The sequence below is a fragment of the Nicotiana tabacum genome, chromosome 13, assembly GCF_000715075.1.
Source record: "Nicotiana tabacum cultivar K326 chromosome 13, ASM71507v2, whole genome shotgun sequence".
NCBI lineage: Eukaryota > Viridiplantae > Streptophyta > Magnoliopsida > Solanales > Solanaceae > Nicotiana > Nicotiana tabacum.
In genome coordinates, this window is record NC_134092.1 from 73,473,074 (window position 1) to 73,497,880 (window position 24,807).

Consider the following 24,807-nt stretch of genomic DNA (forward strand, 5'->3'; position numbering starts at 1 on the left):
AATTATGGAGACCCATCTAGTGAGGTCCATTATATATATATGTACTCCGGATGAGGAGGTGACTGCTAATCGAGAGTTGAGTTTATTGTTGAGAGGAAGATTGTACCACATATTTATATTTGTTTAATTCACGTATTTATTCTTCCCCATATATGTTTTACTTCTTACTGTATTTGCCTTATTGGACCACTAGTAAGCGTCGATGTCTACCCCTCGTCACTACTTCCTTGGGGTTAGGCTAGATACTTACTGGGTACACGTTGCTTACGTACTCATACTACACTTGCTGCACATTTTTGTGCAGATACATATATGTCTAGAGGCCATGTGAGAGCAGAGGCATGTATCCATGCGGGGACCTAGGTTAGCTGCATTCCATTTGTCGACCCGCAGCCAGCAGAGTCTCCTTCAGAGTATTTATATTTTTCCTATCCAATTTGTATTCTGGATAGCTGTTGTATTTTATTTTATATTCCTAGTTAATGCTCATGCACTTGTGACACCGGATTTTGGGATGATTATGGGTTAATCTATATTGAATTTGTTAAAAGTATTATTGTTTACTATGTAAATCCTCATTATTTACTATTTAAATTGAAGGGAAATATGATTTCAAAAATAATAAAATGAGAACCCGATTAAGTAATTATTGTTGGCTTGCCTGACAGTGGTGTCCGGTGCCATCACGACCCTTATGGATTTTGGGTCGTGACAACATGGTATCAGAGCGCTAGGTTCACTTAGGTCTCACGAGTCATGAGCGAGTCTAGTAGAGTCTTGCGGATCGGTACGGAGACGTTTGTACTTATCTTCGAGAGACTACAAGGCTGTTAGGAGCACTTCCCTTCTTGATTCCTCATCGTGCGAATTGATTCTTTGAGGCTTGTACCTTTATTTCCTTCCTACTCAATCTTATGCGACCTGAAGCTCTTGTTATCGATTGGGAATCGAGGAACTATAATGGTACTATTGATGTGGTGTGGGATGTTTCTCCCTGCTATTTGATCAGGCTATTGTCGTCGCCTTGCGGAAGGATGTTCTGTCATTTTAGTTCAGTAATCGGTATTGCTTATGGTTTAGAGGTGGGGCACTAATTGTTATGATGATTCGTGCATTGCAATCACACATTGTTGGTGTAATGGTAGGGTGCTCACATATGGGTCGCGTCACGTGAGTGACTTGAAAGGAGGATTTCTCAATTCACGGCTTAGAGGTTCAGCATTTAAATTCCGGCGGAGGGAAGGCAATCAGACTATGGATGTTCAGGCCTTGGTTGATGAAATGATGAGACTTGGTATTTTCTAGCGAGGTGAAATTCTCAATTGTGATGTAGCATTGTCGTCCTTATTGAAATATTAAGGTTCGTCGATTTTATGGTCTTCTTTGATTTTTGGCCTTCGGGGAAGGGTGTTGCGAATTGGTGCCTGAGGAGCGGTTCTTAGAGATAGCGGTGTGTCACAGTTCAAAATCGAATTGGTGTTTCTAATCTTGATGGCTCGAGAAAGATGATCTTCTAGGAGGTTTAGAATTGGTAGTGACTTATTTGTTCAGGTGCTACAGGTATGGATTTGATTTGGGGCAATATTCGGGCAGCAAACTATGAGGAAGGGCATGGCAGGAGGTGTTTTGCGGTGGTTGAATTGCTATAAGGCCAAGAATGAAAAGCAGAAGTTGAGGATTTGCTTAAAGGAGAGGGTTTAACCAAAGTGGGAGAGTGGCAGAGTAGCATATGGGTTCTGTTGTAGGATAGCCACACGCCTTGAGGAAAGTTTACAGCAATTTAGGGATTCATGATGGGCAATGACTAGGTTCACAGATTTTATTATGATGCAACATGACTTCGAGTTTAGGATGTATTGCTGCACTTTCAGCTGATGTCAATGGGTGAGAAAGAATCTTGTTGGGTCCCAAGGTTATGTAATTGTAGCTTCAAGCTAAGTGGGAGAGCCCCACCATTTATGATTGGATTGCGTGGGTTCTACTTGTGCGGTTTCTGGTTATCGGTGTATTAGTGGGTTATTACGACTAAGAAAAGAAAACATCAGTGGTAATTTGAGCAAAGGATTGGAGGAATGTGTGCTAAATTTGGCCTTATCAGTTCATGTCCAGGTTTTGGTAAGACTCGGAGTCTATGCTTTGTGTGGATGCGATGTATAAGGAAAGGAATTCAACAGGTTGCTTCTTGAGAGAGTCTTCATGTGCTAGCAGGGCCTTGGAGTTTGATCATAATTGGGAACAAGTCAGAGTAGGTGACTCTCAACAATGGTTCTAGTGGGTTCAAAAATTCAAAGTGCGGTACCTAAGGATTTAGAGTCTGTGGTATGGTTAAGTATCGAGTTTTGGAAGCGGATTATGGAAAAGGGGACTTGGAATATTCTATGTTTTCTACAGTCTGCAGTGCAACATCGGAGGAAAGGGAGAAAATGACTTCAAATTCATGGAAGAATTTTCAGAATGGGTGTACTAGTTGATGATGCGAATATTTGCATAAGGAGGGTATGAGATGGTTCGTGGGTTTTGGTGACAACGTGGTCTCGTAAAATAAGGTCACTCAAGATGAGTGCGGATTTGGGTTCATGATGTTTTGAATGGAGCTATCATTATTTCTAGGGCAAGTCTCGAGTAAATTAGAAGAAGTGGCTCGGTTGGTAATGGTTGAATCAGCACGGTTATGGCAGTGGCCAGTTTCTCTAGCGTGAAGTTATACATGTAGTTTGTGGTTGTACACTTGGGCTTGAGTGCCACCACAACTTGGTTGATTTGGGAGGTATTCGATTCGTATGGCTTTGTTATGTAAAGGGATTTTCGGAAAAGTTATGGCAGTTTAAATTACGACATGAGGTTGTATTTTCTGCGGTTTGGGAATTAGGTTGCGTGTTGCATTGGATTCTTCCGAAATGAGCTAAGTAAAAGGTTTCTATATGATGAAGTGTTTATCCTATTAGTGGATCAGGGGTTATTATGGAATTCTGGTACTCTCATGTATTGGCATGTTAGGTGTAGCGAGCGGCATGTGAAATTGGAAGATGAGGATCAAGGTTGCGGTTTGATGTTGATAAGAATGTCACGAGATCGGATAAGCAAGGAAGAATTCAGATGTTTAGAGTAAGCTGGTATTGTCCTTAGCGTCACCTGAGATCGGTGTCCTGTGTAAGAGGCTTTGTGTACTGGTTTGCAGCTTCTTGATTTGCTTTACAGCATTAGTGTGACCGGTGGTATGGATGTGCAGACTTGTTACCTGGTGCGGAGGGTCGTGGGAGTGTATCCCACGGAAAGATTGTATAAGTGTGACATGTAGTCACTTGGTTGATTAAAGATTTAAAACCAAGTATGGAGATTGTGGTACTATCGCTAATGTGAGAATTTATGCCTGAAGGGCACTCGGTTCATTTGGTTGTGGAATGTGGAAGTCTGTTCCGGATTTGACGGCTATTCTTATGTGTCGTGAATTGGTCATTGTGGGTCCTTGAGAGGCTATTTAGCCAAGCATGGTATGATCGGAATCGGTTTGAGGTCCGTGGATGTCTAAATGTGAATGTGGGCTCTATATCAGGCCGGATGTGCTCATCTCAGCATAGCGTTGTTTTCGGAAGGGTCTTCGGGCCTTGGATGTTATTCCTGTCGTCAGCCATTCTATGTAATCTATTATACCAAGTGGGCTGTGAGGTGGTTTAATTATTCGCACTCGTATTGAGGTCCCGTATGGTTTGTGGTATTATGTGAGCAGGATGGCGCTCGAGATGCAGGTCATATATCGCACCTTAGTGGTGCTTGAGTTTTGTAGCGCGTGACGCTACCAGTCTCCCCAGGATTTGTATTATGCACTTGGCATGCTTATGGTTGAAATTCGGGCATTTCGTGTGTATGAGCGTTACGGCTCGATATGTGTTTTCTTTAGATTATTATGTGTGGATCGGGTAGCATGCCGCCACGGGTATATGGTTGGATCGGGTGGCACGACGCCACAGATATGTTGATTGGATTGGGTGGCACGCCGCCACAGGTACCATGGTTAGATCAGGTTGCACACCGCAATGGTATCATGTGTGGATCGGGTTGCACACCGCAACAGTGTGTTATTGAGTACAGTTTCCCATATCTATTATTGCGTGTTTTGCTTCTCATTTCCTGAGGAAGGTTCATAACATCCTTTCAGTTATTTAATTAGTTACGTGGGTTGAGCAGTTCTTTCCAGAGTTCGTTTTTCATTATGTATCGCGTTCGAGTCTGTAGCTTGTTGGCACATTGTGGCATCATACTAGATTTTTGGCAGTGTTTGAGGTGGCTTATTGCTTGAGTAGCTTGTACTGGGTGAGACGAGATTATTGGACCTGGTATCAGTGCGATCAGATTTATATGAAGCATATTAAAGAGTAAATATTGTGATTCGGCAGGTGGTTATGAGTTCTACACATCTTCTCTGTTCGTGGCAGTATTGCAAGAGTTGGAATAGGACTTATATGAGTCATGAGGTGTGTTGAGAGCATCGGATTCGTGGGTTTTCGGCTGTTGTTATCAGGGGATGTTATTATGGTCATGTAAAGTATGTGGTGCATGGTAAGAATTCAGTAAGGGCATGCAAACATGTATTGGTGCATCGTGTAGTGATTAATACAGTGTTCGTATGTTGGAAACAGGCCTGGTAGAGGATTTCAGATGTTGGAATTTGGCTCTAAGGCTTATTTGACTAGATAAAAGGGAGGATTTTCAGGTTTGCTCTAGAAAATGTTCTCAACTGGGTTATGGTAGCACGGGTAGGTGCAAGAGGTATTAAACATCGATTTCAGACAAGTTACGTTCGCGGACGAACGTATGTTTAAATGGGAGAGAATATAACGCCCCGACTGGTTGTTTTGAGCTCTAGCACATCATTCAGCGGTTTGAGATCCCGAGCAGCTTCACTTCAGGTATTATGAATTGTACGCGTGGTCGGAATTTAATTTCGGGAAGTTCAGAGTTGATTTGGAAAGAAAATTCTAATTTCGGAAGCTTTAAGTTGGAGAAATTGACTAAAGGGTGATTTTTGAGTAAACGACCTCGGAATTGGGATTTGAATGTTCCAACAGGTTCGTATGATGATTTTGGACTTGGACGTAAATCCAGATCGGGATTTGAATGACCCGAAAAAGTTTTGGCGCCAATTGTGGAAGTTGGCATTTTTGAAGGATTTTATAAATTTGGGTTGGAGTGCATTTCAATGCTATCGTTGTCCATTTGGGATTTCCGAGTCTGGGAATAGCTCTGTATGGTGATTTTGGTATTGGGAGCGCGTCTGAATGTGGATTTGGAGGTCCGTAGGTCATTTCGGGGTCTTTTGGCGAAGGTTGGAACTTTGAAGGTTTTTGAGAAGTTTGATCGAAAGTGGACTTTTTGATATCGGGGTCGGATTCCGATTCAGGAAGTTCGAGTAGGTCCGTAGTGTCAATTATGACTTGTGCACAAAATTTGAGGTCAACCGGACGTGATTTGATAGGTTTCGGCATAGATTGTAGAAGTTGAAGTTTCAAAGTTCACTAAGTTTGAATTGGAGGGTGATTCGTGTTTTTATTGTTGTTTGATGTGATTTAAAAGCTCGACTAAGTTCATGATGTGTTTTGGGATGTGTTAGTATATTTGGTTGAGGTCCCCAGGGCCTCGGGCGGATTCCGTACGGTTAACGGATCGAGTTTGGACTTGGATGAAATGCTGAGGCAGCTGATACCTGGTGCAATCACACCAGCATGAAAAGGGCCGCAGGTGCGAGCTCGCAGGTGCGAGCCACGAGTTGCAGGTGCGAAGGAGAGGAGGCTGGTCAGCAACCGCATGTACGTAACATTTGGGCGCACTTGCGAAGGCGCAGGGGAAAAGTGGGCAACGCAGGAGCGAGCGATGGGCGCAGGTGCAGCGCATGGACCGCAGAAGCGGACGCGCAGATGCGCTACATGGAGCGCAGATGCGGGAGCATTGAGCTGAGCTTGAACTGCACCTGCGATGGAATTTCCACAGGTGCGGAGCCGCATAAGCATCTATTGCACCGCAGGTGCGAGGATCGTTGGGCAGTGAGGTTTTATAAAACGGGGTTTTGGCTCATTTTCACTTCATTTCGTCCATGGGAGCCGATTGTGGAGCACTTTTGGAGTGCCATCTCCAGCAACTACAATGGGGTAAGTGATTTCTTCACATTGTGAGTTAAATACATGGTTTTTACATGGATTCAAGCATGAAAATTTGTAGAAATTTGGGATTTTGAAGAAAAACCTAGAAATAGGTATTCTTGGAATTTGATCACGAATTTGGGCATGAAATTGAGAATAAATTATATAGTTGAGTTCGTGAGGTTATGTGTAATACTTATCTTGGAAAATTTTTGGAATCCGGGCACGTGGGCCCGAGGGTTACTTTATTGATTTTTCGAGCAGAGTTGAAAAATGTTATAAATTGATTAACTATGAGTATTAGAGTACATTTTGATTAGGTTGCATCTTATTTGACTAGTTTTGGATTGGCGATCATCGGTTTGAGGTGTTAGAGCGGCGTTGGAGCCGGTTATGTAACTTCGGAGAGAGGTAAGTCTCCTGTCTAACTCTGTGAGGGGGAAACTACACTCTATGTGTTGTAATTGATATTTGCTACTTGTTGTGGGGGCTACGTACGCACAAGGTGACGAGAGTCCGTACGTAGCTATATTCATGTTATTGTTCGGGTAGACTCAGGTTCATGCCATGCTATAACTGTATTATTTGAGTTGACTCTTGCCTATTAGGTTCCTTATTACATGTTAAAATTTGAGACTAGACTTGGGTAGAGCGGTAGACATGTTATTGTAGAGATCGGATGAACTTTATGACTTGCCATGGAATAATTGTACTCCTCTTATGAATTTCCCCCACATTACGCGTTACTATCGAAGGGCTTTCCCCAAAATTTTCCTAAAACTCACATGTCCCTTCGTGAGTGTGGTCAAGGACCCGTCAAAGCTTTTTTTATTCTAATGGAAGCCGGCCGTTCGCCTCGGCAGGATAGATACATCTATGGTTCGTGTCGTTCGTCCCTCGGCAGTGCACACACTTTATGGATCGGGCCGTTCGCCTCTGCAGGATTATGTACCACACTCTCATGGGAGCAGGCCGTTCGCCTCATCAATATATATAATAGATGTATCTATGGTTATATACCAGATTATGATGGGATCGGGCCGTACCCTCGGCATTTCTGTAAAAATCTTTCGGAATCGTGCGTATTAATTGTATAAAGGGCCAGTGTATTTGGGAGTTTACCTGATTTTAATTATGGCGACCCATTTGGTGAGGTCCATTATATATATATATATATATATATATATATATATATATATATATATGTATGTATGTATGTATATATATATATATATATATGTATGTATGTATGTATGTATTCTGGGAGAGGAGGTGATTGCTAATCGAGAGTTGAGTTTATTGTTGAGAGGAAGATTGTACCACATATTTATATTTGTTTAATTTGCGTATTTATTCTGCCCCATATCTGTTTTACTTCTTACTGTATTTGCCTTGTTGGACCACTAGTAAGCATCGATGTCGATCCCTCGTCACTACTTCTCTGGGGTTAGGCTAGATACTTACTGGGTACACGTTGCTTACGTACTCATACTACACTTGCTGCACATTTTGTGCAGATACATATATGTCTAGAGGCCATGTGAGAGTAGAGGCGTGTATGCATGCGGGGACCTAGGTGCGCTGCATTCCATTTGTCGACCTGCAGCAAGCAGAGTCTCCTTCAGAGTATTTACATTTTTCCTGTCCAATTGTATTCTGGACAGCTGTTGTATTTTATTTTATATTCCTAGTTAATGCTCATGCATTTATGACACCACATTTTGGGATGATTATGGTTTGATCTGTATTGAATTTGTTAAAAGTATAATTATTTACTCTGTAAATCCCTATTCTTTACTATTTAAATTGAATGGAAATATGATTTCAAAAATAATAAAATAAGAACCCAATTAAGTAATTATTGTTGGCTTGTCTGACAGTGGTGTCCGGCGCCATCACATCCCTTATGGATTTTGGGTTGTGACAACATGGTATCAGAGCGCTAGGTTTACTTAGGTCTCACGAGTCATGAGCGAGTCTAGTAGAGTCAAAGCTCGCTGCAGAAGACCCTAGCACGAACCACATCGTCCGAAAACCCATAAACCGCTGTATTTCCTCTGGAGCACCCAACAATGCTACAACCGAGATACCCACTCTGAAGAGACCTTCTGTGAATCTGAAGATGTTTCTCTAACCTCTCTGATACTGGAATGTAGATTTGGCAATGATACAGATATACCGCAAGTTCCGGCACCATCCAATGAAAATCTCAGATCTTAGTCATGTACAATTCCGGGGAACCCCTCAACACTGCATATATACCTTAGACCCAAGAGTGATATGACACTTGCCCATGACAATGATCGAGCATCCATGGCCTCCTCGTAGCCCATCCACAGCATTACAGACCGTCAGATCATAGCTGATGCCGAGCGCGTAACATCATATACGAGTGGCCTTCACAACCTCAACACCAACAACTCAACAATGAGATAATGTATAACCACGATATTAAATAAGAATGACTCACAATGGAAAAGATAACGTATAATAATGACTTCAAATAGTGGAAATCAACAAGGAAAGATATAACATGAACAATAACTTCAAGTAATGATAATCAAGAATGAAGGGGATAACACGAACAATAACTTTAAATAATAATAATTAACAATGAAGAGATAACATGTAACAATAAAACAAGCATCAAGTTCAATTGAGGCATGAGAGTAATTTATCAAGGAGGATGTAAAACAAGTTTTAAACAAGTCAATTAAGGCATGTACGGATAGACTAACACAAACAAGAATAGATTAACTAAGATAATTTAGAACATGATATGACATTTCAACTAAAAGCATAGAAAATAGTCTAATTAGCCTAAACCAGCCAAATACCACGTACAACCCGAGTACCCACTCACACCTTGCGTACACGGCTTTCACATAGCATAAATGCATCAATCAATACCAATCCTAAGGGGTAGTTCCCCCACACAAAGTTAGGCAAGACACTTACCTCAACTAGGCCAATTCAACACTCGGAAATAGCTTTTTCCCTTAACATTTGCCTCCACATGGCTCAAATCTAACCAAAAATGACTTAATAACATCAAACAATGCAAGAGAAACCAATTACAATAAATAAAGCTATGATCTTTATATTTTCTCCAAAAAATCAACAAAAGTCAATGTCGGGCCCACCTTGGATTCCATATCCAATCTTACCCAAGTGAATCCCGAACTAATACAAACTCACACGATCAAAAACTGACTCAATCGAAGTCTGATAACTCAACCAATTCGCCAAAACATCATTCTTGGGTGTTCATAACCCAAGAGTCCACCCCATACTAGTTGGGTCCCATAGCTCTCGAAATACTTCTCCAAAACTCGCCAAATTCGAGTATGTTGTTCTCCTAATATAAGAGAACAAACCCCCAAAAGGAATCAGGAAATAAATGCCTCTAAAAATTTAAATGGGTTTTCAATTAAAATCATGGATTAAAACTTAAGCCAAGGGAACAAATCAAAGGGAAATACTTAGGTTAAGGTTTAGAACTTACCCCATAGAAGAAACTTGAAGAACATCTTTGAATTCTCCCAATCTCAAACTTTTAAGATGTGAAAAACTCCAACAACATTAATAGCCAAATATTCCCAGCTGTTTTGCCTCGTTTCTCATGCCAAAGAATCCCAAAACTCACTTTTGATGCCTCTAATGGATTCCTCGTGAACTTCCAGTCAATTTAGGCTTTTGAATCACTCCATTTGATTTTTTAATGAAGGAGATATGTTGGTTTCAATATTTGAAAATAGTGCAGATTTTTAAATACGAATTCAGTGGCAATTTCGTAATTAATCTGAAAAATGTGGCAACCCAATTCTTAGTAAAATGACCATAAATTCCTCATACGATGTCAAAACTTTATGATTTCAGTTGCTATGGTTCAAAAATTACGATACAAATATAATTGTTTAGTCAAAACATGAATCAAAAGGCAGTTTGCTTAATATGGTAACCTTTATGCTCAAATCGACGTCGAAACTAAAAATAATCACAATACAACCCAAACTTATCCAAAACTCATCAGAATTTAACCAAACTTTGTGGACATGTCCAAAATCATCATACAAACTTATTGGAATAATTAAAACCCGATTCCGAGTCCGTTTACCCAAAAGTCAAACCTTGGTCAACTCTTCCAACTTAAAGCTTCTAAAACGAGAATCATTCTTCCAAATCAATCCCGAACCACTCGAAAACCGAAACCAACCATACACGCAAGGCATAATATATAATATGAAGCTGCTCAAAGCCTCAAACCATCGAATGGAATGCTATAGCTCAAAACGACCGGTCGGGTCGTTACATTAGACGACGCAAAATGGATAGGAGTCATGCAGGAGAAACTCATGCTCATGGAAGAAAAGAGAATGGATGAAGTATGCCATGCAGCTTTATCAAAATAGGATGGCTAGTGCATTCCACAAAAAGGTAAAACCTCGGCAATTTACACCGCAGTTGGTTTTGAAGAAAATATTCCATCATCAAGAAGAAGCCAAGGGAAAGTTCGTGCCGAATTGGCAGGGTCCTTATATGGTCCATCAGGTGTTGTCTGGAGGAGCTTTGATCATAGCAAAAATGGTTGGAAGAGTCATCATGAAGCGCATCAAATCAAATGCAATCAAGAGACACTACACTTGAAGATAGTAGAATTGGGGTTTGGTTGTAACAGAACTACGCCTGACCTCACTTCCCATGGTATGATACGTAGGCAACCCATGTAAGGTCCGGTCTCTCCCTCCCTTTGTAATAGAAAATCCAAATATCATTTGTATGTATTCGGAACTATGCCATAACTTGATTTCCTTTTACAGGAATACGTAGGCAATTCTTATCGGATTCAGTCATCTAGTGTAATTGAACTACGTTCTGGCCTGATTCTATTTGGATACGTAGGCAATCTGAGTCAGACATGACCACTTCATTTTCAAATTCTTATCACTTTGTATCTATTGTAATTGAACTACGTCTTGACCTGATTCCATTATGATACGTAGGCTGCCTGAATCAGGCTCGGTCATCATCATAATTTCTTTATTATTACCCTCGAACTACGTTCATACCTGATTCTGTTTGCATATGTAGGCAACTTGAAAGGGTTCGATCAAAACGCTATGAAGACCTTTTGTAATGCATTCGTTTAGATTAGGATGCAATCGCAACAACAAGAAGCTACGTCACTAGAGGCATCTCTAGGAATCAACATCAACGGGACAAAGTGATCCAGAAACAAAGATCGCGCCCGAAGGGACTTTCGAACATGTCATAATACAGAACGACGACATTTTCCATAAAAATAAACAATTTTAAAAAAATGTTTTCAAAAAAATATTATTCCACCTACCGAACTTCACCAGACCCGGGGCAGGGCCACGACTACGATCAAGACAAACCAATACCCCCCTGCTAAGAATTTTTCTTTCAACGCAGGACCAACAGGAGACGAAGAATGTTGAGGCACACTCGGAGCAATGATGGGCCCGCTATTCTCTTATGAACTCTTATCTCTCTTTCATTATTTAGTTTGTTTCCACATACTAAGGACTAACTCCAATTTCTTTACAGGTACTCTGATGCCAAGCCTATGACATGATCAGGAGCGTATTGTAAATAGCAAACCGTTTGCTGAACCAAGAGGAGCGCCTTGTATATAACAAACTGTCAGCTTTGCCAATCAAAGCCGTGTATATAGAAAACCATCTACTCAACCAGTCGGAGCACCCTGTACAAATCGAGTCGTTGGCTTTATCAAACAAAGCCCTGTATATAGCAAACTGTTCGCTTCACCAACTTGAGCACTTCACACAAATCGTACCATCATTCCGCCAAATTGGAGGTTATGAGTAGATAGTTGCAAACTTCATCGCCAACTTTTCCAATCTAAGGACGTACCGTCCAATCCCACCATATGTTCTACTGATCGATAGCCGTAATTTTCTTTTTGCAGACAAGGGTATCTCTTGGGCATGCTCCTTATTTCTTTGTTTTATCTTGAATGTTTTGACGTATTGTTCATGCAGCTTATAGATACTTTTCATTTCAAATCAACTCCCATCATGGGGAGATATAGTGTCATTTTAGGTCAACTACTCCCATCGTGCGGAGATACACTACAAGTTAGCTACTCCCATCACGCGGAGATACATTTTACATTTCAAGTTAACTACTCCTATCGTGCGGAGGTATCCCATCGTGAGGAGACTTAATGCTCCGATAGCTGCGGAACGTTACACAGCCCGGCTAACAATCGAGTCAAGTTCAATTATACCGTCGCCCCGATCCCAAATAACGGCTAGCCGGAAGCCATGCATCATCCTTCCTGCATCAGTTACATCGCATCTTAACATATCTGCATTATGATATATGGGTATGTGTATATTTTGTTTTGCAGGATCAAACATCGCGACGTGGAACTTCTTCTAAGCAGCAAACCAATCTACAATGCTATGAGGGACAATAAACTCATAAGCGGTCCAAGGATCCAAACTCAAACTAAAAAATGATTAGTAGAACTGTAGATCATTAAATCTTTAGAGTCTCATAATCAAGCTACAGTCTGAAGCCATTCCGAGTACCAAAATCTTCTCGTCGTCCAATATCATCATAATACGATACTAAGGCAATTCCTGCAATCATCTCCTTCTCCAAATCATCATTCCAAAAATTAATAAACCACTAAGAAATAAATGGTCCAACTAGAAATATACCATCCTGGGCCACACTCTCCATAAGTCCAGCCAAGCCAGACTAGGGCATCCTGAAGTATTGGGGTAGTAATGAACCCCTCTGGGACCTGAGCTGGTCCTACTGGCTCGGCCAGAATAGGGATCTCCTCCTCTTGCTATATTTAAGGCTCAATATAAGGTGTCGTTGCACATGCTCTAGGCTATGATATGCCTCTACCTCTAGCTCTACCTCAGCCCGGCCCCTACCCTTGGTAGTGGATGCGAACTGGGGCTCTGGCTCCTAATCAGCTGAACATGTCCTCACCATCTCTGAGAGAATAGAAGAGTACAGATTCAGACTTCGGAATGAACAAATCTGCACGACAAGAATGCAAGAAAGTGAAGCTTCCTAATAGTTCAGTAGCCTCTCGAAGATAAGTACAAACGTCTCTGTACCGATCCGCAAGACTTTACTAAACTTTCTTATGATTCGTGAGACCTAGGCAACCTAGTGCTCTAATAATAACTTGTCACGATCTAAGCTCGCACCGGATCCATGATGGTGCTTAACATTTTTTGCTAGGCAAGCAAATAATTTCTCAATAATAATAACTGAAATAACAGAAGCTTAACAATCTCGACTGCGGAAATATCACAAATATCTTAAGAAACAACAATAACACAACTACAACCATCCCAATAATCTGGTGTCAACGAGTACATTAGCACTACAGAATCTCAAAAGACATAGCCAAATCCTCAGTACAACTGCCTGAATGATAGAACAATGATAATTAGAAATAAACAAAAGAGAACTCCAAGGTTTGCGAACGACATAACAGCTACCTCGTAGTCTCTACAAGCTGGTACCGGAGTGAACTCTATCAATCACCACGCCTTGAAGTACATGGATCTGCATATAAAGTTCAATGCATAGTGTGAGTACAATCGACCCCATGTACTCAATAAATAAAAATCCTAACCTCGGGTTGAAAGTTATGACGAGCTTAAACGAGAGTCAGTGTCCAACACCAATAATCAATAATAATTCATAATACAATGAAGACAGTAAAAGTAAATAACTCAAAGATATCATGTTCAACTCGTTCACAATTATGGAAAATTAGACATGCTTTCCAGGTATAACTTTCAAAGCCAATCTTTCTCTGAAAACAACAAAACATGAGTTTAAAAAGGAAACTGTGGTTTTTCAAACTTTCAACAACAGATAAGACATTTTGTTTACCAGCTAGCATGATGAAAATGCATCTCTATGGCTACATGTCAAGTAAATAATGTCACAATGAAATCATCAAGTACACACACTCTCAGCACACTCAAGGTGCCTGGCACAAATGCCCCTCAATATCATACACAACCACACTCAGAATTATACGGGTGCGTGGCACAAATGCCCCTCACCATCACACACACAATCACTCAACACTGTATGGGTGCTTGGCACAAATGCCCCTCGCCAAAGCACATATATATCTGTGATGATCTGATAGGTCATTTTGAGTACTAACCTTTATTTTCATTCTTTGAGACCTCCATTAGCTTCGTTTGATGTTTCTTGGTTTGCGTGTATAATTCATGTTGCTTTTTGAAAAGTTTTTATGTGAATTTTTGAGGAAAATGGAAATTTTGACTGAAAATGAGGCTAGAGTTGACTACGGCCAACATTTTGTGTAAACGGTTCCGGATTAGTGTTTTGACGATTCCGGTAGGTCCGTATTGTGATTTTGGACTTAGACGTATGCCTGGAATCAAATTCGGAGGTCCTTAGGTTGATTTGACTTGTTTTGCCGAAAGTTAGTAATTTGAATGTTTTGAAATTTACTAGGTATGAGCATAGGTTGGCTTTATGGTTAACGGGTTCGGATTTTGGTTTTCAGACTTGGTATAGCTCCTATTGGCGGCCAATTTTAACCCTACTTTTTAAAATTAATTTATTTATACTTAGTGATTTGCAATAATTATGTTGAAAATATTTTCTAATCAATAATACCTATTTTATAAATTAAGTAATTAATAATGTTAAAATTAATAATTTAGTACTGTATTATTATAATTATACTATTTCCTCTTTAGGTCACGGTGCTTAGGTTGAAGCCTTCTTTTAATAAGCTCGCAGCTTTACAAGAGTCAGAGGGTCCTCCCTAAGTACTAAAATGAAAGACTAGCTGAGGAAATAAGAAAGCTTCAACCTAACACAGAGACCTAAAGAGGAAATGGTCTTGTAACAACAGTCTCACGGTTGCTTCTGAACTGAAGTTTTGACTGTCTTCCCAGTGGGGACTCTCTTTTATTTCTGTAACACTCATACGGTTTTAACTACCCCAACTCCTAACTGAATATTTCTCAAGTATTACAATGTCATAACTGCGAGGCTGAATTCACTATATTGGGTTTTACTATGTTCATCTTGCATGATCTGCTGATTTGTCTGTAACCTCTTGTCTAGCCATAACTAGGCTATTCATGAATAAACTACTAACTACTCGTTGGCCCATTTTCATATCAATATTCTGCGTGATATTTCTTGGGTTATTTCCTTTGTCTTAACTTACCTCTTGCACTAGCTCCTTATTTATCAATAACATCCCGGGCAGGAATCCTTATTCCCTTTCCTTAACGTCGTGCTTGCATAATGTTCTGAAATCGTAGCATTTCTGTAGGATTTGAATAAGTGAAATCTCATCCCTTTCTCACTTTTTTTTCTTTTTTCGCATTCTTCCTTTACCATTCCATAGTTACTAGAACCGCTTAATTTTGACTTAATGCCACATTACTCCATATTCCCCCCTTTTGGGGAGTACTAAGATTTAGTTCTACGATGATCTACGTATAGATGTTTTACCTCTTCATCTTTGGCATCTTTTCACATCATCAATGGCCCTTACTCGCCTTGCGGTAATCCTTCTGTATCAAGGATAACAAAAATCCCTTACTCGCGAGGGTGACACTTAGTATAACCGGCACATACAGTCCCTTAAGCTTAACTTTGCTCACATTGCTTGCTTTAGGGAAGCGTCTTCCTGAATGATCATTCTCTTAATTTCTCATGAATCGTCTTCTATTGTCCATTCTATTATCGCCGAAACGCAAATCTGAAATTCTCGTGATGCCGACCATTATCAAATCACTCAGTCCGTAATTCATGTTTAGTTTATCTTGTGCACCAATCCATACTGATTTCAATTGCTCCAGGGTCTAACTTTTCCTTCTGGTAATCACGTTAGAGTCACGAACTTATTTCTCGAAATGAGGATATGACTTTATGGCCTATACTCTTTTGTTGTCTCAAGGCCTGTCACCTCTCATCTTTTCCTTCAATTGACTATAGACTCTGTAATACTGTCATCTTTTTGATCTACCGTTGTCATCCATGTATTACATCTTACTCATAATGCTTCATTAACTCTCTTCTTATTTCCTGCTAACATTTATGTCTATCACTTTATTTTGAAAACTCGAACAAGACATTCTTTTGCTTTTAGCTCCCCTTTGCTCCATCCAGTGGCTCTTTGGGTTGCTTAACATTCTCACTCTACTAGGGATGCGAGTCAAACTAAGGTAATATTTATCCCTTCCAGGCTTTCAGTGCCTATCTTCTGAATTTTTTTTTATCATGCTAGTATTCACATCTAATTGTAATATTCTAGAGTGCACCATCTGGGTGTCTCACAAAGAGATCTATTAGCACCTTGGTAATATCCTTCGGAAATGTCGACTAACACAAATAATCCATTCACCATTTTGGGTTACTCTAACCCCAGTCGGATCCTAATATCCCGTCCTTTTCTTAAACTACACCTGTTAGCCCCCAATAGGGCATAACTGAGATAGGTGTGGCCGATTGTACAAACCTCTGTTACTGTTGAAGGTAACTCATAATGCTTATATTTATCGACCTGAATTGTAAATACTGTTAATCTTCATTAACTGGGTACCTCGTACCCTTCTTCACCTTGCTTCTTTTACGTGCTGAAACTTGTGTCTACCTTCCGATTCTCTTATTCCTTTTTACTGTAAGAGTGGATAAATATTCTTGCCTTAAAGCTCCTTATCAAGAACCTTACACAGTTTAGTACACGCATGATCTGCTGAAGACTTCACATTTACTCATCATAAGAATCATGCAAAATCGAGTTCCTCTGACTCAACTCTTCCACAGCTATATCTCTTATCAACCGTCTTTCTGGATGTAGGCATCATCGTATTATCAATAAGATAGAGTTTAGGAAATTGAGTTTTTACAACTGAGCTCTACCACACGATCTAGAGTAAGAAAAAGAGTGACAATCCTAAATACCCTGTAGCCTCCTGCTTATAAGTGTGGTGCACAACACACCTATAAACAAGGCTCTACTAGACACTGCTTGTAGACTCCCTAGGACAGAACTGCTCTGATACCACTTTTGTCACTACCCAAACCGATGGGCTGTGACGGGCACCCGGTACCTTACTCAATCGAGTACCAACATAACATATCTTTATTATTACATCATCATAGGTAAGTGGGCCAGAAGGGGCGTCATGAGATAAACAAAGTAAACATGAGGGAATTTCCCGACATAGAACCACCCAACCTGATATAAAAACTCATACACGTGACATACGGGCCTATAAGGCCAACATGATCATTCATAAACTCAAAACATAGGCCGACAAGGCCATACAATATCCGTACACATGACATCTGTCTACAAGCCTCTAAGAACACATAATTGTCATAAAGGTTGGGACAGAGCCCCGCCATACCAATCAATACATATCCTAATGATGCTGACGAAATAGCAACTTCAGAGCAAATGGAGCATACCAACATCTTCCGCTGAGCTGATAGCCTACTTGGAGGGCTCTCAACTTGTCTATTGGGACCTGCGAGCATGAAATGCAGCGTCCCCAGGCAAAGGGACGTCAGTACAAATAATGTACCGAGTATGTAAGGAATGAAAACCGATAAACAATAGCCATGAGAAAAACATAGAGTAAAAGACTCGACATGTATGTCTGAATAATTCTGTGAATCGTTAATATTTACAATGTCATGCATATGCGTAGAAATATCATACCATGCTTAGGTATATGCGCTCATAATATCATCAAGCCTCTAAGGGCATCCCATCATTTCATTTCGACCACAGTGGGCAAATCGTCAACGTATACTAGCTGATCAGGTGGTGGTGCGTATATAACACCGTAACCTTTTCCCATATCCCATATACATATAATATATGTGTATATAACGCCATCTGGTCATGGGTTAATGTACATATATAAATGAATGAAATACATATGAAATACATCAATAAGATTTCCCGGAATGTCATAAAATCAATATGCCTTTCGGATAAACTTTATCAAATACATATTTTTCTGAGACCCATGAACAGAAGATATAATAATAATTCACATGGGGAATCAAGAATATAGACACCCCTAGTACTTCTATGAATAGAGTCATTTATGAAAATTGTGCATTTGCTTGTTTCATTTGTATCGTATTGATCATACCAAAAAGAAAGAAGGGATAGCCTTAACATACCTTAACCGATTCTCTTAGAATTTGGTATGGAATTGTTTTGCTTTCTTACTTACTCACGATCAGCCCACTCTACTTGCACAAGAGATTCCATTTGATTTGTAAGGCACACATGAGTTTATATTAAGAAACTCACGTTCAAGCCTTTAGAAACCATAGTGAATTCATATTGAAGAACTCACGTTACCAAGTTAGAGAGCCTTCTACGTAAGTTGAAATTGGAAGCTCTTTATGTTACTTAGAATGTCTCTTAAGTTGGAGATGCTTTGTATATGGATGTGGGCCCCACTTTATGTGGTGATTAAGCCACAAAATCCTCTAAATAAGCCACCACCTCCTTAAGCATATGACTAGATGGAAACTTGCTGCCAACTTTCCAAAATCCCACATGGATGTTGCCCCCCTTATAATTATCCAACAAATCTCACTTAAATATTTATCCACAAATTCAATAATTAACCAATTACCCACATAATTAATAATTATCTCAAATTACTTAAAATACTACTCACTTTTAACACACTCTATACATCTTGCTATCATGGTCATGTGGTACCTTGTATGGTACTAGTCCATAAATACGGGGTATTGTAGCTTGGACTGTATTTTATCTCAAAATATCAAACTTCGACAAAATTCATTTTCTTTGATTTGCTTACCTTCCCACCTTCACAAATTTACTCATCACTTATTTGAAATAGCATAATGCTTATAATCTCAAAATAATCTCATTCCCGAACTTACATCGATTAACTTACGACGAAACTTTAACGTACGAAAATGCGGGATGTAATATCTCATTTCCGAGCTTCCATCAAACTTGATATCAACAAAGTCAACTCCTAGTCAAATCTATGAACCTTTCAAACCTTTAACTTTCCAACCTTTGCCAAAAAGCAACAAATCAACCTAGGGACCTCCAAATCCAAATCTGGACATACGCCTAAGTCCAAAATCACCCTACGAACTTATTGAAAACATCAAAACACCATTACGTGGTCGGTTACATAAAAGTCAAACTCCAGTAAACTCTTTCAACATAAGCACCCAAACTTGAGACTAAGTGCCCCAATTCAATCCCAAACTCCCACGAAACCAAACCAATTGACCCCGCAAGTCACATAATCACAAATACACTAGTGTAAGGCATCTGTAACGACCCGATCGGTCGTTTCGGGAGTTATAGCTCTGTTTTCCCTATTTCTACTTCTTTTGTGTTATTCAGCTATATTATGTTATATCGGGTTAGTTGGTTCAGGTCCGGGAGAAACTCGGAGTGAAATGAGACACTTAGTCTCATAATTGAAAAATTGAGTTAGAAAAGTGGACCGGATATGGACCTATATGTAAACGATCTCGGATTCGAATTATGATAATTCTAACAGTTCCGTATGGTTATTTTGGGCTTAGGAGCGTGTCCGAAATATTATTTGGAAGTCCGTAGAGGAATTAGGCTTGAAATGCCGAAAGTTTAATTTCTGAGAAGTTTGACCGGGGTGTTGACTTTTTGATATCGGGGTCGGAATCCGATTCTGAAAATTGGAATACCTCTGTTATGTCATTTATGACTTGTGTGCAAAATTTGAGGTCAATCGGACGTGATTTGATAGGTTCCGGAGTTGTTTGTAGAAATTAGAAATTTCAAAGTTCATTAGGCTTGAATTGGGGTGTAATTCATGGTTTTAGCATTGTTTGAGGTGATTTGAGGGTTCGACTAAGTCTGTATGATATTTTAGGACTTTTTGGTATATTTGGTTGAGGTCCCGAGGGGCTCGGGTTAGTTTCAGATGGTTAACGGGTTGGATTTTGGACTTGGAACTCTGCTGGAATTTTTCTGATACACCATCTGGTTTCCTTCATCGCGTTCGCGAGTGGAGCCTCGCGTTCGCGAAGAGGAACTAAGAGGCTGGCATATTTTCTCTTCGTATTCGCGAAGAGAAGCACGCGTTCGCGAAGGGTAGACTGGGTGTGCATCGTGAACGCAAGAGGTGTTACGCGTTCACGAAGAAGAGAGGAAGCAGCTGAAGACCCCAGGCAATTGGTCTACGCGTTCGCGTAGGGGGGTGTCGCGTTCACGTAGTGAGAGGGAATGAAGCATCGCGTTCGCGATGGGTTGAATGCATTCGCGTAAAAGGCATTGAGGCAGAGGCATTTTTTTGCTTCGCGAACGCGAGGGTGATGTCGCGTTCGCGAAGGAGGAATTTGGATAGAAGTTATTTTGTGCTTCGTGAACGCGAGGCACTGACCGCGTTCGAGAAGAAGAAAAGTCTGGGCTGTGAGTTTAAGTTCTGAAAATGGGACTTCGTCCTATTTTCATTTTTTGGCGATTTGGAGCTCGGAAGTGAGGGAATTTTGGGTGATTTTATCATTAAATTGGTGAATTGAGTTGGGAAAATTTGAAAACCCTCTTGGTTTAAATTGGAGATTTGGGGGTCGAGTTGGGGTCGGATTTTGGTAAAATTGGTATGGTTAGACTAGTGGTTGAATGGGCTTCCGAATTTTGTAACTTTTGTTGAGTTCCGAGACGTGGGCCCCACGGGCAATTTTTGAGCTAATTTTCGGGTTTTTATGGAAAATCATTATTATCTTGTGGAATTAATTCAAATAAATTATATTAACTGAAATGAATTATATATGACCAGATTCAAGGCGTTTGGAGACCAATTCACGAGGAAAGGACATTGCAGAATAAGAATTTCGCGGTTTGAGGTAAGTAACGATTGTAAATCTAGTCCTGAGGGTATGAAACCTCAGATTTCGTATCATTCTACTATTTTGAAGTGACGCACATGCTAGGTGACAGGCGTGTGGGCGTGCACTGTTGGGGATTTGTGACTTGGTCCCTCTCGTAACAACTGTAAAGTTGCATACTTTGTTGAAACCATTTGATACTTATATGTATTAGAAAGAATTTCTATAAATTGGGATGAATGCCATGTTTGGGCCTTGCGCCAGTGCTGTTTGGACCCTTAGGGGCTGTCTCTTACCATCCTCTCATTATTTTCGATTGAAAATCTATACTCAGTCATGTTTATACTTTTTACCGTATAACTCAGTTTTTGACTCTATTTTGAAGCATATAAATATTGTTTTGGGCCGAATACCCTATTTTACTAAAATGCCCGAGTGGCTTGAGAGGTTTATGAATGAGATAGGCCGAGGGCCTGATTTGTGAGGATGAGTGTGGATCGGGGCTGCCCGCCTGCAGCATATTTATGACTGAGTGAGGCCGAGGGCCTGATTTGTGAGGATGAGTGTGGATCGGGGTTGCCCGCCTGCAGCATACTTTATTATTATAGCATGTGAGCTATCCGTGCAGATTATAGCGCTTGGGCTGAAGGAGCCCCTCCGAAGTCTGTACATACCCCCAGTGAGCGCAGGTACCTACTGAGTGCGAGTGCCGAGTGCTGAGTGGCTGGGAGGCATGAGTGATGTGAGGTATGCCCGAGTGGCAAGAGTGATTATGAGGTATGCCCGAGTGGCACGAGTGACTGTGAGGTTTACCCGAGGGGCTGTTTATGATTTCATAATTTTTGTCTCACTTTTGCATTGAGCCTTTGTTTGAAAAACTGTTGGAAAAATTATCTTTAAATGATTCTTACTGGAACTGGGTTTAAACGAGATGATTCAATTCAAATACTGATTTTTAAAGCATGTTGTACTTTACTAAGATTTCATGATATGAACGTTATATGCTTTATTGCTCGTCATTACTGCTCAGTCTTTATTTATTGTTGTTACTTACTGAGTTGGCATACTCACGTTACTCCCTGCACCTTGTGTGCAGATTCAGGTGTAGCTGGACACGGTAGCGGTTATTGAGTGTTCTGGTTGCAGGTTTTCTTGGAGATAGTAAGGTAGCTGTTTGGCGATCGCATCCCCTGCTCTTCTCCCTCTTATCTTTCTCTAGTTGTATTTAGATATTTTCCAGGCTGAGTTAGCCTTGATATTCTTAGATAGATTGTAGTAGATGCTCATGACTAGTGACACCCCAATGTCGGGCTTTTCTTTTCCGCACTTCTGTTTTTCTTTGATTTGAACTCTTTATGTTAAATAACCTTGAAATTTTCTTTGAAATGAAAATATTGGTTTGTTTTGAAAATGAGTCGGCTTGCCTAGTTCCACGATAGGTGCCATCACGACAAAGGTTAGTTTGGGTCGTGACAGATTGGTATCAGAGCCTAGGTTACATAGGTCTCACGAGTCATGAGCGGGTTTAGTAGAGTCTTGCGGATCGGTATGGAGACGTCTGTACTTATCTTCAGGAGGCTACAGAACCTTTAGGAAACTCCACATTCTTGAATTCTTGTCGTGCGAATCTGTTGATTATAGTAACTAAACATATGTTGTTTCATTCTCTCACAGATTGTGAGGACTCGTGCTACTGGTCAGGAGGACCAGCTACCAGTACCACCAGCCAGGCCGCGAGAGGCTGAGGCCGTGGTAGGGGCAGAGGTGCAGCCCGTACAACAGTTGGGGCAGTACCTACAGATCCACCGGTTGTCCCAGATCAGGACCAAGTTCCAGTTGTTGATGCACCAGCTCAGGCACCACCTGTGCCTATTGTGAATCCAAGCCTTCAGGAGGCCCTAGCTTAGATTCTGACAGCGTGTACTGGCCTTGCTCAGGCGGTCTCTATTTCGACGACCGCAGCCACTACTTAGACTCCCATCGCTCGCACACCTGAGCAGGTTATTCAGGGACTTCAGACACCAGAGCTACCACCAGCCCAGCCGGTTGCTGTTGCTTAGGATTATGTGGTTCCTGCTATGCCTGAGGATGATCAGCGTAGGTTGGAGAGGTTTGGGAGACTTTAGCCACCAGCTTTCAGTGGCACAGAGAGAGAGGATGCTCAGGACTTTTTGGACAGGTATCAGAGGATACTCCGTACTGCTGGTATTTTGGAGACTTGTGGGGTCTCATTCACTACCTTTCAGTTTTTTGGGGCTGCACTCAGATGGTGGGAAACTTACGAGAGGCGTAGGCCTGTTGGCGCAGCACCCCTTACTTGGTAGCAGTTCTCCGTGGTCTTTTTGGAGAAGTTCATTCCTCGATCCCGCAGAGAGGAGTTGCGCAGACATTTTGAGCGGCTTCGTGAGGGCGATATGTCTGTGACACAGTATGAGATGCGATTCTCTAAGTTGGCCTGTCATGCTATATGGTTGGTTCCCATAGATAGGGAGAGGATCATGAGGTTTATTGATGGTCTCACTTATCAGCTACAGTTGTTCATGACCAGAGAGAGGGTTTCAGGTGCTACTTTTGATGAGGTTGTCGACATTGCTTGAGAGGGAGGCCAAGAGGCCTCGTGGTTAGGATGGATTCAGTGGTGCTCCTTTTGGGGGTCAGTTCCAGCACGGTATAGGTCATCATTTCAGACAGGCTCAGTCAGCTTGGCCATTTCATCGGGGTGCATCATCTGGCCATGGTTCTCACAGTTCTCATCAGGGCCACTCATCACTTAGTGCCCTTCCAGTTCAGAGTTCGTCCTGTGCTCCACCTGTTCAGGGCTCTTCCATGCCAGGTTCTTCTACTAGTCATCCCGGTGCTAGTGGTTCCCTTCAGTTTCCGCCGCCAACACCAGGGAGTTGTTTTGAGTATGGGGAGCTTGGGCATATGTGGAGGCAGTGTCCTCGTCGTTATGGAGGTCTATCTTAGCAGAGGAGTCAGCCTCCGACTACAGCACCAGCTACCTCACCACCCGCCCAGTTAGCTAGGGGTTGCCCTAGAGGGGGAGGCAGATCAGGGGCTGGTCAGGCCCGTTTCTATGCTCTCCCTGCCAGACCAGATGCTATTGCTTCAGATGCTGTGATTAAAGGTATTGTCTCAGTTTGTCACCGAGATGCCTCAGTATTATTTGACCTGGTTCCACGTATTCTTATGTTTTCTCGTATTTCATCCATTTTCTGGATATGCCCCGTGAGTCCTTAGTTTCATCTGTACATGTATCTACTCTTGTGGGCGATACTATTATTGTGGATCACGTATATCGGTCATGTGTGGTGACTATTGGGGGTCTGGAGACCCGAGTGGATCTATTGTTGCTCAGTATGGTTGACTTTGATGTGATATTGGGTATGGATTGGTTATCTCCATGTCATGTTGTTCTAGATTGTCACGCTATGACGGTGACGTTAGCTTTGCCAGTAATTTCGAGGGTTGAGTGGAGCGGTTGTGTAGATTATGCACCAAGTAGGGTGATTTCATATTTGAAGGCTCAGCGCATGGTTGAGAAGGGTTGCCTATATTATTTGGCTTTTGTGAGGGATGTTAGTGCAGAGACTCCTGTCATTGATTCTGTTCCGGTGGTACATGATTTTCCGAATGTGTTTCCTGTAGACCTGTTGGGCATGCCGCCTAATAGGGTTATTAACTTTGGTATTAATCTGGTGTCGGGCACTCAGCCCATTTCTATTCCACCGTATCGTATGGCACCGGTGGAGTTGAAGGA